The following is a 15,924-nucleotide window of genomic DNA, read 5'->3' as shown; positions in this document are numbered from 1 at the left end:
ACAACAAATCATAATCAGCTAAACACCAACCAGTTGAAAATTTATCAAATAATTTACTAAAAAGGAAATACCTCGAACAGTCAATTCTATCCAGTTCTTTCGGTGGACCGATTTTGTGCCACATTAAACATTACGCAATGGCAAATAGAAAATTTAAATATTTGTACTTTATGAACACAGATTAACATACTACCAGCGGCCAACTATAATCAAACACTTGAGTAACTGCATGATGCCGTCACCAAACAAGAAACAGTGCAGCCTGACACGTTTAAATCATATCGGGGATTTCAATCAGGCTTGTCTGAAGAAATCCCTGCCAAATTACCAGCAGCATATAACCTGAGTACCAGAGGTCCCAACACATTAGACCACTGAAATACTAACATTAGGAATGGCAACTGTTCCGTGCCCAACAGCTGTGGCAGAGCTTGAATACTATCACCTCTTACAAAGTGAAATCAAGCGACATAGGTGACAAAAGGGCTTCACTCCCAGATGAGCTCAATGCCTTCTAGGCTTACTTTGACTGTTAAAAGATGGAGGAACCATCATGAACTCCCATAGCCCTCGATAAACCTATGATTTCGGTCTCTGAGCCTGACGCAAGAACATCCTTCAGGAGGGTGAGCTCATAGAAAGCATCCAGCCCAAGATGGAGTACCTGTCCGAGTAGTAAAGACCAGTGCTGTTCAACTGGCTGGAGCTATCACTGAGATCTTTAACCTCTCGTATCAGCAGTCTGGGGTACCCACATGCTTCAAGCAGACTTCATTTATATCGATGCCAATGAAGAATGCAGTAACCTGCCTTAATGACTATTGTCTAGTAGGACTCACATCCACTGTGATGAAGTGCTTTGAGAAGATGCTGATGAAACATATCATCTCCTGCCTGAGAGGCAACTTGGATATACTCCAATCTGCCTACCAGTACACCAGTTCTGCAGCAGATGCCATATGATTGGGTCTTCACTCAACCCTAAAGTTGATCATGATGCTTTTTAATCGAATACAGCTCAGCATTCAATACTATCATTCCCTTAAAACTAATTAAGTTTCGAATCTTTGGTCTCAATACCACCTTGTGCAATTTAATCCTTGATTTCCTCACTTGCAGACTCCAGTCAGTTCAGACCAACAACAACATCCTCTCAGTGATCTCCATCAGCACAGGTACAAAGCTGTGTGCTTAGTCCCCTGCTCTACTCACTTTATACTTATGGCCATATGGCTAAGCACAGCTCTAATGCCATATTTAAGTTTGATGATGACACCGTCATTGTTGGCCAAATCAAAAGGTGGTGACGAATCAGCATACAGGATGGAGATTGAAAATCTGGTTGAGTGGTACCACAACAACAATCTCTTACTCAATGTCAAAAAGACCAAGGAGCTGACTATTAACTTCAGTGGAAAGAAACCAGAGTCCATGAGCCAGTCTTCACTGGGGGGGGGGGGGGGGGGGGTAGAATATCAGAGGTGGAGAGGGACAGCAACTTTAAGTTCTTGGTGTTATCACTTCAGAGGACCTGCCCTGGGCACAGCACATAAGTACAATTACAAAGGAAGCACAGCAGCATCTCTACTTCCTTAAATGCTGGCAAGGACATCTAAAACTTTGACTAACTTTTATAGATGTGTGACAGAGAGTATATTGACTGGCTGCATCACAGCCTGGTGCGGAAACACCAATGCCCTTGAATGAAATATCCTACAAAGAATAGTGGCTAAGTCCCAATCCATCACAGGCAAAACCCTCTCCACCACTGAGAACATCCACATGAAATGCTGTCACAGGAAAGCAGCATCCATCATCAGGGACCTCCACCACCCAGGCCTGTTCTCATCTCACTGCTTATATCAGGTACAGGTGCTACAGGAGGCTCAGGAGCCACACCACCAGGATCAGGAAGTTATTTCCCCTCAACCAGCAGGCTCTTCAACCAAAAGGGGATAACTTCACTCAACTCTATCTCTGGACTCAATTTCAAGGACTCTTCATCTCATATTCTCAATAGTTATTGCTTATCTATTTTTTTATCTTTTTTTCTCTTGTATTTGCACACTGGTTGTTGCCTATCCTGTTGTGTGTGGCTCTTCAATTGTGTTTCTTGTATTTACTGTGAATGCTCACAAGGAAATGGATCTCAGGGCTGTATACGGTGACATGTAATTTGATAATAAATTTACAGTACTTTTCAACTTCGGAATCAATACACTGGAATACCCTAACTTTATTATGGAGCTCTCCTTCAAGACAATAATAGCTTAAAGCAGGAGCTATTTAATCTTCACTGTACTAGGATAACAAAAAAAATGTGGAGGCGGGACATGCTCTCTAGTTAGCATGCCCACATAGTCCAAAGGCAGCAAAATAAAACAAGTGTTATAGTTTCACATGCCAGCTGGTGACACTAATTGATCCCAGTGATATCCTCAAAAACAAGAAGCATATACAGTCAGCCCTCCTTATCCGGGGGGGGGATTGGTTCCGGGACCTCCCCCACGGATACTAAAATTCGCATATGCTCAAGTCCCTTAGTTAACATTTATCAGTGCGGTGGTCTTTAGGATTCACTGGAACCCCCGGACTTTATTTAACATGTCTCCATACGGTTGACATTAGGACCTGGCGGCACAGCTCTGAATGTGCAGTGTTTACGTTCACGAAAATAATCACGATCACATGATTAAATACATGGATGGAAATTACAATGGACACTTACAAAATGGAGAAGATAACAGCATCTGTTAATCATAAGCTGGAACAATTTGATTCATACTGGTTTAAATGGTCAAAATGGTTTAACTACATAATGCCTCATAGGCCTGATTTTATTCTCACAAATCAATGAATCTGTTGTAAAAAAAAGATCACTCCCTACTTGTACACAGTTCTTTCCTTTTGCTTGTTTTTTCTTTCCACTCTTTTCTATAAGTGTATACCTCAGATAAATTCTTTGTGGAGATTTGTGATACATATGATTATATGATATATATGTACAATGTCTGAAATACATCTTACGGAAATGTTTGTTTGATGAACTTCAATAAAAAAAATAAATTACAAAAGAAAATAAGGTGGAAGTAATAAAGCGATCAGAAAGAGGTGAAACGCCATCGGTCATTGGAAAAGCGTTAGGCTACAGTCGGTCAACGATCGAAACAATTTTAATGGAGCATGTGAAAGGCCCTGCCCCAATGAAAGCTGCAATTATTACTAAACAACGCAGTGGTTTAATTATTGAAATACGTATGTTTCTTAAGTGTTTTATATGCATAGAAAGGTAAAATATGCGCTATATACTAAGAAAAACGTTCGACTAACTTACGCTAAATAATACCGGATGTACCTGTTCCAACTTCAAATCCGACTTAAAGACGGACTCAGGAATGGAACTCTTTTATAACCTGGGGACTGCCTGCACTTTTAAGTCATTTCTAGATTACTTACAATACCTAATACAATGTAAATGCTATGTAAATAGTTGTTATACTGTACTGTTTAGGGAATAATAACAAGAAAAAATAGTCTATACATGCTCAAACAATGAGTGCTGGAGAGAGAACTTCCGGGTTTTCCCGATCTGCCGTTGGTTGAATCTGCGCATACGGAATCCGCGGATAAGGAGGGCCAACTGTTCTACAAACATTGCTCTTGTGAATTGTTGCATCAAATCTCAAAAAAAATTACCAAATTTTTAATCCATTTTCAAGGCTGCATTTGCTCATTATGCAAATGTAAACCTTTTACAAACTCACAACTGAAAACAATGGACAAAAGTAAAACCATTGTGAAAATGCTTCACTGATCTCTCCATTCCCTAATTCTTGCTAGTTTAACTAAAATGTTAAGCCAAATCATCAGATCTTCACTTGGAGTATAGTTAAATTCATGCCACAATGTCTGAACCTCAGACATGGGATCTACACTGTTAATACCTACACTTGCCAATTTGTGCACCAATTTGCTCTAATAATCTGGTTTGGTTTTAAATGTGTAGAATCCAGCATCATCCCTCCCCTTGAGCAGAGTCATGCCAAATTTCCAGCCTTTCTGTTTTACATCTCTCATTGCCTTTCCAGATCTTTCTATGAATTATCTGCTTACCACCATCCCTAAAGAAATATAAATTGTAAAGTCCAAAAATTAACAACTTTTTGAATCTGACTTTTAAGACTAATATACTTTCATTCTTTGGACATACATTCAGCGACGTGAGAAGATATGCGAGACAAGCCAAGTTGAACGGAGATGTGGTGCTGCTGAGAGCAAACGCAGTTGTGTGTGGTGGTAACTCACCACACAGGGAGGCAGTGGTTATTATGATGTAACAAAGGGCTGGATTATTCTGGCTGTTCATAGTCACAGCAAAAAACTAGTTGAAAGATGCAAGTAAAGCCAGCAGAGTGGAGAAAGATGTTAATATCTAGTTGACAACTGACAATCAAAGATTGTAAAATTTAGTTGTCTTGAATGTTATACTCCCAATTATATAAATAAATGCTTAGTGATTTTATAGTTCATTTAACATTACTTTCTCTTTTTACTTGAATTACCAGCTCTTGTGCTTCTGTCAGCTTCAATTTCAACCTGAGACCCATCTCTAATTGCATAGATTAATGTGGACTGCTTTCAATAGATGTATCCTACAGAAAGCCAAGTTGAGCAATAAAGCATTGATGCTAATTTGATTCTTCCAAACACCGCCCATTTCTGTAGTCCAAGCGACGTGCTCAAATCAAAGTGAACCAAAAATGCTTTGGGGATCTGACTACAGCTCTTAAAGGAATGCCGAGACTATTGAATATGTTCAAGAAATCAATTGATGCACCAGTCCTTAGGAAGCACAAAAATATCTGCATTTTTAAATAAAACGTGGATACACAAGAACACCACTTAACTGTTTGCTTGCTGTAGCATCACAGTACCTTAATCATGACATGTACTGGGGGAGAGAAGAATAAATACCTCTTCACTTATGCCCTCTAAGAACTGAACTGCCAGCATAGACTTGATGGGTTGAATGGTCTCCTATGTCATAATAAGACATTAAGCACAAAGCACAACCTGATAGAGAGAACCAAATGAACAAGTCTAAATATTCCTTGCCACACCACCATTATGATATTCCTAAATAATTCCACAATCTACCCATTGTTATAATCCATAAATAATCTCCAGTTAGTCAACTCTCCACACATTTTATCTCATTTCTCTACACCTCAAAACAAACATTCTAAAAATAACACATTTCACTCTAATGTATTGCCTAAAAGGCAGGTAATAGTGACAGTATCCATTAATGTTTCCGTCTGGAACAGCTACTGCAAACTGAACCAATGTTACATCCTTAACTTTTCTCACTACAGTGCTCACCAAAGAAAATAGGCTCAGAGGCCACTTAATCAGGAACAGGAATGGAGCCTAATGAAGTCTTCTGCTGCTGCCTGAATGGTAGTGAAAAAGCATTCTATTTGCATAAACATTTACATTGCTAATAAAACTTACCCAGCCTTATTATTTGAAAACTTAACTAAAGAATAAAAATGGAAAGATCAGGCAAAACATATGCTTAAAAACTAAGTTAATTAGGCCAAAGAAACAAACTCAGCAAGTCAGGTAGCATCTGTGGAGATAAAAGTATAGATGACATTTTGAATTCTTGCACAAGACCTGAGAATGTGGAGAGAAGGTAGCCAATATAAAAATGTGAGGATGGGGTGAGGCCAAAGGTGGCAGGTATTAGGTAGAACCTGGGAAAAATGATGGACTGATAAAGCCAGATTTTGGCAGGGGCGGTGGGGAGAAAGATGGGTGTTGACTCAGAAGCTGGCAAATAGTAAGTGGAACACAGAAGGGTAAAAAATTGAGACAGTTGGAACGGGGTGGGGTATTAGACAGAGGGAAGAGAACAAAGCTGGAAGGTGAAGGGTGAAAGGTGAAACTAGATAAGGGAAGATGAGCAATCAGGTAAGGGGAGAAAGAAAATAAAGTAGGAAAGTAGGTGGGTGTTGGGCTGATAGAATCAGATCGGAGAGAGGGTATGAATTTTCATAATGGAGGGTAATGAATTTTCATAATGGAGGGTAGGAGTCTGTAAGAAGATGGAAAGGAATATAGGAATAGTTTTTACATTGTCAATGTTAGAAGATACAATGTTACAAATTGTAACAATAAACACAGAATGGAAGTTGGTAGCTCATTTATAATAAATAGCTGGCCCACTGAATGCCGACGCTGTCCAAGTTTAAAAGTTTACAAAAAGTGAAAAATTTTCTTTGTGGTACTATATTTCCTTATACCCTTCATTAAATAAAAATGTGATTTTTCAATTTTCATTCTAAATACTCATAGTATGCACAATGTGAAAAAAAAATTTCAAGTGCTGTGCAGTTTACAGGCCATGTAAAAATTTCCTGTTCAGTGCAATGGTTGGTCTGCACAGCTGTTTAAAAAAATCAGTGGGAACATTGTCACTGACAGCTTGTTCCACACTCTCCACATTCTGAGTGAAGGGGTCATGGTCCCTTTAAATATTTCACCTTTCACCCTTAACCTATGACCTCTAGGTCTAGTCTCACTCAACCTCAATGGAAAAAGCCTGCCTGTATTTGTCCTATCTATACCCCTCCATCTTACAAATCTATCAAATAGCCCCTCAATCTCCTATGCTTCAGAGAGTAAAGTCCTAACCTATTCAACCTTTCCCTATAACTCAGGTCTTCAAGTCCCACCAACACCCTTATAAATTGTCTCTGTACGCTTTCAAACTTTTTGATATTTTACCCGAACAGAGGTGACCAGAACTGCACAGTACTCCAAATTAGGCCTCATCAACGTTTTATACAATTTCAACAACACCCCAACACCTGCACTCAATACTCTGATTTATGAAGGCCAACATGCCAAAAGCTCTCTTTGTGACCCTACCTACCCGTGACACTACTTTCAGAGAATTATTTTATCTATCTATTTAGGAGATACAGCTTGGAATAGGCCATTGCAGCTGCACCATCTCAGCAGCCCCTGATTAATACTAATCATGGGACAATTTACACTGAGCAATTAACCTACCTGTGGGAGGAAACTGAAGCACCCGGGGAAACCAATGCATTCTCTGGGGAGGACATATAGACTACGCCAGAAATGAACTCCAAATTCTGTCACTCCGAGCTGTATTAGCATCGCACTAACCATTACACTGCCGTACTGCTGCATTCCCAGATCCCCCTGTTCAACTGTACTCCTTACTGCCTGACTATTCATTGTTGAAGTCCTGCCCTGGTTTGTCCTCTCTAAGTGCAACACTTCACACATGTTTACGTCAAATTCCATCTGCCATTTCTCAGCCCATTTTTTTTAGCTGGTCCAGGTCCTGCTGTTAGCTTCGATAGCCTTCCTTGCTGTCCGCTCCACCCCCAGTCTTGGTGTCATTCGCAAATTTGCAGATGCAGTTTATCAGATTACCATCCAGATCACTGATAGAAATGACAAACAATGGCCCCAACACCAATCCCTGTGGCACACTGCTAATCACAGGCCTCCAGTCAGAAAGGCAACCATCTGAAATTTTTCAAATGGCGCAAGTTGATTCATCTACTACTCAACATCAAATAAGATAAAGAAGATGGTGATGGATTTTAGGAAGACTAAGCCTACACTGGTCCCTGTACTATTGATAGTGAGGACATGGATGTGGTGAGAACCTACAAGTATCTGGGGGTTGCACCTGGATAACAGACCAACACAAAGGCTGTGAACAAAGGCCAGAGTCACCTCTAATTCCTGAGGAGACCGAGGTCTTTTAGAGTATGCAGGCCTCTCCGTCACATATTCTACCAGTCTGAAGTCACCAGTACAAACTTCTATGCAGTGGTGTGATGGGGCAATGACATTAACATGGGTGATGCCAACAGGGTCAATAAACATTAGAAAGGCTGGCTCTGTTATTGGAGTCAAACTAGACACTTTGGAGGCTGTGGTAGAACAAAGGACCCTACGGAAAATCCTGGTAATTTTGGACAATGCTTCCCATCATCTGTGTGCCATCTTGGCTGAAAAAGGAGCACTTTTAGTAATAGACTAAGACAACTGTGTTGCTCCAAACAGCGCTAAATGAGGTCATTCTTATCCTTTGCCATTAAGCTCTATAATGAGTCAACCTATAATCGGGGAAGTGATGACCCCCTCCTGTTAGATTGAGGTAATTATTTTTTATTCTTTCTTACTTCTCTTCTAATATTTGTATATCTGTGGATTTGTAATGCTACTGTGACACTGTAATTTCCTTTGGGGATCAATAAAGCATCTATCTACTGCTAGACACTCTGGCTTCTCCCAGCAAGCCACTGTCAAATCCAAGGTACTAACTCATCCTGAATGCCAAGCAACCTATGACTGCAAGAGAAAGTGCCATGGGATGGAATGAGCACCTGGAGAGTCAAGGTGTGGTCTCTGTGGAAAGCAGAAAAAGGGAGAGGCGTGGAGATGATGGGAAGGTGGTGGGAAAGCCGAAAGGATAATATGCTAGATGCAGGATCCAGTGGGGTGAAAGGCAAGAACTACTTATCCACATCATTCCTCCCTTTCACGTCTGCGTACTGGCCATCTCCCCTCTACACCATATCCTAATGCAGGGTCTCAACTCAAAACACTGACCACACCTTTGCCTCCACAGATGCTGCCTGACCACCTGACTTCTTCTTCCAGCCATTTTGTTTTGCTCCAGGTTGTGGTCTCATGCTTTCAAGTTAATCAGTCCAAATGAAGACACCATATCAAAATCTTAAGAGTACAGCTGACATTTCGGGCTGAAACCCTTCAGCAAAGTCCGAAGGATTTTGGCCCGAAACGTCTTCTGTACTCTTACATAGATGCTGTCTGACCTGCTGGGTTCCTCCAGCATTTTGTGTGTGTTGCTCGGATTTCCAGCGTCTGCAGATTTTCTCCTGTTTGTGATATCAAAATCTTAACTTTATTTCCACTAACATAGCTTGGCCAGTTGAGTGTTTCTATCACTTCCGGAATTTGGTTTTAGATCATATCTCCTTCAAATCAACAGATCTGTCAGGAACTTTTAAAGACAGGATTAACCAGATAATGGAGAAAAAAATCTGCATTAGATGACAGAACATTTCTTGGACTAAACATATTTAACTGTTAATACCTTATATGAAATACTTTTCTTTCAAGTACAGAAATTCCACTTCTCTCCTTTTGTTTACATTTTTCACTTTCCTAACAGGAAACTAATTGCTTACCATCGAGCCCCCATCTTAGTTATAGGATGAACTTGCAAAAATATGCAGAATTACAAAATTATGAAAAAGTAATATTTCCATTTTATTAATTGTGGTAGATTGCAATAGTCAGTAAAGGGGCCAGAGTACCGGGAGGAACATTAATGACCTTTTGAAACATTGGCTCAGGTGATCACACACAGCAATGTCACAGGTAAGGTACTACCACCCCCCCAAACCAAAGTGTGCTAATGGCTTCAGTTCCAGCTTTTTCCATATTGAGAGTAAACATCTGCAGTTTTTTTTTGCTTATGTTGTAACAAATGACCTTGTGGTTTCCTTTTTATTATGATCTTGCAGGTTTAAAAAGATTTTAAAATTAACCTTTGTACCTCAGTTCTCCACACTCTCTGTCCTTGCTTTTTCCCCCCCTCCCTTCTGAAGTCACTTCACCTTCTTTGTGTAGAGTATTATGGACTTGTATCTTTTTAGTATCTTAGTTAAAAACTTACTACCCAAACCCTAGCTGCAATCACATGCAAGTGCGATCCCAATCCTCCCCTGAAATTGACATTCTTGCAGTTTCAGTGTCTATAAGCTGATAATGAAGATATTACTAATGAAGATATTACTAATATCTTTTGTTTTCCCCTTACCCATAGAATACAGATTTATCCCGATACTACATTTAACTGTAGAATCATTGCAAAGATCAGGCAATTTATCAGTGACCGGGAATTTCAATTAAAACTAGCATGGTCTATTTGGCAGAACAACACAATGGATAAATTTGCTAAATCATTGGACTCCTGCATATCTACTCCTGCCAATTTTAGCACTGCATCGGGAGCTTTCCATTTTCTCAGGGGTTTTTTTTGCAAAAATATTACAATATCATGAAAAGGTTAATATATAGCACTTTTCTTTACAGTATATAAGTACTGAAGCTTCTGAAGAAATGAAAACATTTAAAACTGAAATGGCTCCCTGAAGCAGAGATCAGGTTTAAAATGTAGAAGAAAAAAAATCAATGACAAAGACTTGCTAAATATAAATGAAGTAACCAAACAAATGCAAAGGTAATGGAAATGAATCTGCATGTAACTAAGCACAAAGAATTACCAGATGGATTAATAGTCCTTTTTAAACTCAGATGCAGTAGCAGAATATACTTCAGCCATTAGGGTGTAGGCAGCTCAAAGTGATACAATATACTAAAAGCCAATTGCTATTTTTTTTAAACCTATTACATATTTAACTAATGGTGAAGAAAAACTTGGATTTAGCCTGTTTTACAAAAAGGTGGTGACTAAAAACAATAGTTGAGCTAGATTATCCAAATTAGTATACCATTGTTTTCCAAAGTACATATGAAAAATACTTGCTCTTTTTTTTTAAAAAAACTGAGAATGAACTCTTATGGAAAATTGCCAGAAAAGTCTTCATCACATGTGATTATGATTTAAAGCTATCATGAGTAAAACCACGTTTAAAATACCATTAACACACCCATCATTCACACCCAAACATGTTACAATAGTTTGTCAACTCACCACGTTAAAAAAATATGTAGCCATTGTTTACAGAGTTCATACACTTTCAGCAAGATTCTGCATTCACAGTGCTACAATGCAGGTTTTGTTATAATCGATTGCCTTAAATTCTCTCGTCAATCACTGTGACGTAGTTTTTGCACACAGCACAGTTAAAGGCAAAATTGCAATGCCTGCTGGAAATCTGCTCAAATGAAATACTTGCTCACAATACCTCAGCACAAGAGTTTCCTTAACTGGACATTTACAAAATCATTGGTGAATGCCACTCTAAAATCAAAAATAAAATTAAAATATGTATAATAAAGTAATAGGATGATGCAGGAAGAAGAATTAGTTCAACTGCTAAAGCTCAGAGGGGACAGCAGGTGAGATAAACAACATTTGTAAAAATCCAGTATTATGGAGTTAATATTATTGGGCTTTATACTGCTTTTCTGTATTACAGCTATTTGCTGGATGAATTCTAAAGGTTTATAAAAACAAGAATAGTATTGTTCTATAAAATGTATTTTTTTGGGGGGGGGGATGGGAACATCTACAATTATTTGAATATATAGGGTAGGAAGCCAGCTTTGTGAACTATGACAACCTTCTTTGGAGGTTGAGGGGGGACTTGATAGAGGTATTTAAAATAGTGAAGGGGATAGATCGAGTTGACGTGGATAGGCCTTTTCTATTGAGAGTAGGGGAGATTCAAACAAGAGGACATGATTTGAGAGTTAGGGAGCAAAAGTTTAAGGGTAACACAAGGGGGAATTTCTTTACTCAGAGAATGGTAGCTGTGTGGAATGAGCTTCCAGTAGAAGTGGTAGAGGCAGGTTCGGTATTGTCATTTAAAGTAAAATTAGATAGGTATATGGACAGGAAAGGAATGGAGAGTTATGGCTGAGTGCGGGCCAGTGGGACTAGGTGAGTGTAAGCATCAGCACGGACTAGAAGGGCCGAGATGGCCTGTTTCTGTGCTGTAATTGTTATATGGTTATAACCTCAAGGGCAAAATAGCTCCAAGGAAACAAGTCTGAATAAATGGCAGTACTGGGAGAGGAGAAGAACTTGCATGCAATGGTCTTCATTAAGGCTGCTGCCTTTGTTTGACTCCGTCATAGGCACAGCAATATCTTTTAGCATCAAGGGATTTGGGTTAGTGGAAGTAAATGAGGCAAAGATAAAAGACAAATGCTGATCTTGCCCATTGGTAGTGCAAGTGCAAAGCCCACTGTTGATTCTATTGTCTTTCTTTTATCTTTGAAAATGCTGTTGAAGAAACCTTCATAAGTTTCTGCAATGTACTTTGTAGATAAATCAAGTGTACCACAGCAAATAATTCACGGGAGATAACCTGGGGGCAGCTCAGTAGTGTAGAAGTTAGCTTAACACTATTACAGCGCCAGCACTTGGGTCCCATTCCGCCGCTGCCTGCAAGGAGTTTGTATGCTCTCCACTTGACTGGGTGGGCTTCCTCTGGTGCTCCAGTTTCATTACACATTCCCTATGTGAAAGGGTTAATTGGTTACATTGGGCCTGGGGGTCAGTGACCATGCTGTATCTTTTTAAAAAAAATATAAGATTTGTTGATGAGGCAACTAAGCAGGAGGTTTTATCCTCGGTGATGGTACAGTGATCATTAACTTCCGAGTAACGCAGAGACATCGACCGAAATCCAAATCCAATCATGGCAACTATGGAGCTTAAATTTGAAATTTGTGACCATTGTTTGTGACCACCACCAAAAAAAAGCTATCGCATTTTCTTAAAAGCCTATCTGGTTCACCTGGTCTGTCCGCATGCAATCTAAACCAACCACATGTGGTTGACTCTTGAAAACTCCCTCTGAAATAGCAATCTGCATAACCAATCAGATCCTGAAAAATAAACACATCAAGGTACAAATGCGGGAGGTGTGCCGATCCAAGCAAGTGGAGAATATGCAACCATACTCCTGACTTATACGAAAACAGCAACAAGCACAATTGCAGTTACCGCATTCACTTGAAAACTTTTGTGCTTGCAATATTTAACTATGACATTTTGGTACATTAGCTACTGATCGTGTAGTTCACAATCCTGCTGGGAGACCATATAAGAAAATTGGTATAACTGGTCCCACCTAAATTTTACTCTTTGAGTGATATCTGCAGCAGTTTCAACGTCATAATCTGGCGTAAAACCTGTGCAGTTAACATTGGAAGAATTCTTCCATTCATGCAATGTAAACCCACTGTTCAATTTGAATAAATACATTAGTGCCATAGCAGAAAATGATGTAACAAAAGAATGGAATGTGGGAGTAATGTAACAGGCATCTATTCTGTTGTGGAAACTGAAAAAAGCTGAGAAACACCATTAAATAGCCTTGTTAATAATAGGCACACAAGATCTACATCCCACCAAATTGGTAATCATGGAGAATTTAGACAAATCTGTAGATTCAGATTACCTTTGTATGTACAGGTGTCTCCCCTTTACAAAGATAGACCATTCCTATGAAACCTTCCTTAAGCCAAAATGGCGTAAAGTGATGAACCATTAACTTACCTGGGAAAAATTTTCGTAAAAGCGAAAATCCTCTTTGTAATGCGAAAACAGGTTACTAATGTAGGTCTTTTGTAAAAGCGAAGTGGTGCAATGCAAACATTCGAAAAGCAGGGGACACCTGTATAGCAATCTGCAACAGGACAGTCATTTGCTAACAGTAAGAATGTTGACTAAATATTGTCGTGCCCAATTTCAAATCACAAACAAGAAAGTCTGCAGATGCTGGAAAATCAAATCAACACACACACACACACACACACACACAAAATGCTAGAGGAACTCAACAGGTCAGGCAGCACCTACGGAAATGAATAAACAGTCGCCATTTCAGGCCAAGATGCTTCTTCAGGACCATTTCAGTTCGCATCAATTCTACCTGAGTTAGAACACTGCACTGCAGCCTCACCAGAAAAACAAGTAATCTTAACTCATAGGTGTCAAACACAAGGCCCGCGGGCCATATCCGGCCCGGCGTACAATTATATCCGGCCCGCGAGATCATTTTAGATAGATATATTATTTTAATTATTAATGGCCCGGCGATATGAAGCGCTGATAACACACAAACTACAGATCCCATAATGCAGCGCAACAGCTGCCGATAGGCTACCCGGGAACATTCCCGCGTCAAGCGTCTGTTGCTGTATACAACGCTATTCTGAAGTCAAAGCTAACCCCTAACAATGGCGAAGAGAAAAGTTGATTCTGAAAAAAGAGTCTTTCAAAACCGATGGGTTGCTGAGTATAGTTTGTGAGATAGCCACTGATTTAAGAACACAGTTGATTGAAAGAAGCAACCCATTTATTGCATACTCGCTTGCTGTGGATGAAAGTGCTGATATGATGGACACTGCACAGCTGGCTATCTTCATCCGAGGAGTGGACTCCAATTTGTGCGTTACAGAGGAAATATTGAACATTAAATCGATGCACGGGACAACGACAGGAAAAGACATTTTTGAAAATGTATGTCAAAGTGTAACCGACATGAAATTGCCCTGGGACAAACTTATTGGACTTACAACAGATGGAGCACCGGCGATGTGCGGTGAAAAAAGTGGACTAAGTGGGAAGGATGCGGGTAAAGATGCAGGAGGAGAACTGTACTGGTGAGTTAACAACATATCACTGCATCATACACCAAGAAACGCTGTGTGGTAAAGTCCTAAAGATGGAACATGTAATGAGCACTGTAACACAAGCCGTAAACTTTATCCGAGCTAAAGGTTTAAATCACCGGCAATTTCAGTCTTTTATGCGGGAAATAGATTCAGAGTTTGCCGACATTCCTTATCATACAGAGGTGCGTTGGCTGAGTCGGGGAAAAGTTCTCAATAGAGTTTTTAAGCTCAACAAGGAAATCTGTCAGTTCATGGACAGTAAAGGAAAAGACTCCACAATTTTGAGGATGAAAAGTGGAAATGTGAGTTGGCGTTTCTGGCTGACATAACAACACATCTCAGCGTCTTAAACCTTCAGCTCCAGGGACGTGACCGCATGATCACTGACATGTATGATGCAGTGAAGGCATTTCAAGTGAAGCTGCTCTTATGGGAGACACAAATGCACCAGTGCAACTTGCCTCATTTTCCCTGTTGCCAAGTAATGTTGAACCAGGTCGGCGCAATGATGTTCCCAAATGCGCACTTTGCTGATAAACTGAGCGCACTTCGCACTGAGTTCACACGGCGCTTTGGTGACTTTGAAGCACAAAAAATTAATTTCGAGCTGCTTCGCAACCCATTTGCCGTCGACGTGGAAACTGCACCTGTACAGATTCAGATGGAGCTGATAGAGCTGCAGTGTAATGGGACACTAAAGGCAAAGTACGACACTGCAGGGCCCATACAGCTTATTCGCTCCATTCCTGAAGCAATGCCTCAGCTCCGTCTACATGCGGCTCGAACCTTGTGCATGTTTGGTAGCACATATCTGTGTGAGAAGCTTTTCTCAGTGATGAAGATTAACAAAACATCACACAGGAGTCGTCGCACTGATGAACACCTGCAGTCCAACCTGAGAATCTCCACAACACAGAACCTTACACCAAACCTAAACGAACTTATTGCCAAGAAAAGATGCCAAGCATCTAGCTCTGACAAAACGGCATAAGAGCAAAGAAAACTGAGTGTTTTGATTTGTTGTTGTTTTAACTTTTGCTGAAAAGCACAAATTTTATTTATATTTTCAGGGTTTTTTTGCAGCATGCTCATATTTCTAACTTGTATAATACTGACAGGAGATATTTTTATGGAGAGCAAAATATTTAAGTTATTTAAAGTTTTAGTTTATTTTTTCTGGAATAATATTCCTGCCTATTTTTATTCATATTTATGTTCAAAAAATGTTTAGTTTTAGTGTGTTCAATAAATGTTTATCCTGTTCGGTCCGCGACCTAAAGTGTGCTTTGAGTTTTGGCCCCATGTGCAATTGAGTTCGACACCTCTGTCTTAACTTGTATAATGGTCCTGTGAGAGAATAAAACAAAAATAAAATTGTCTGTCTGGCCATGCAGAGGAATGATGAAGGTCCCATTCCTCACACTAAATGATGGTTCAATTCTCATTTAATGGACATGACTGTGAAAA

General features: G+C 39.8%; 1 protein-coding gene across 4 annotated transcripts in view; it reads right to left on the bottom strand.

The window, feature by feature from the left end:
* LOC140742078 (tudor domain-containing protein 7-like) overlaps positions 1 to 15,924 on the bottom strand; it is a 157,506-nt gene that overhangs the window by 56,639 nt on the left and 84,943 nt on the right. The gene's annotated exons all lie outside the window — the stretch shown is intronic.

The sequence above is a fragment of the Hemitrygon akajei genome, chromosome 2 (genome assembly GCF_048418815.1).
Source record: "Hemitrygon akajei chromosome 2, sHemAka1.3, whole genome shotgun sequence".
In the NCBI taxonomy this organism is placed as follows: domain Eukaryota; kingdom Metazoa; phylum Chordata; class Chondrichthyes; order Myliobatiformes; family Dasyatidae; genus Hemitrygon; species Hemitrygon akajei.
The sequence above is the reverse complement of the archived record's forward strand: the minus strand, read 5'-3'. Positions and strand labels throughout refer to the sequence as shown.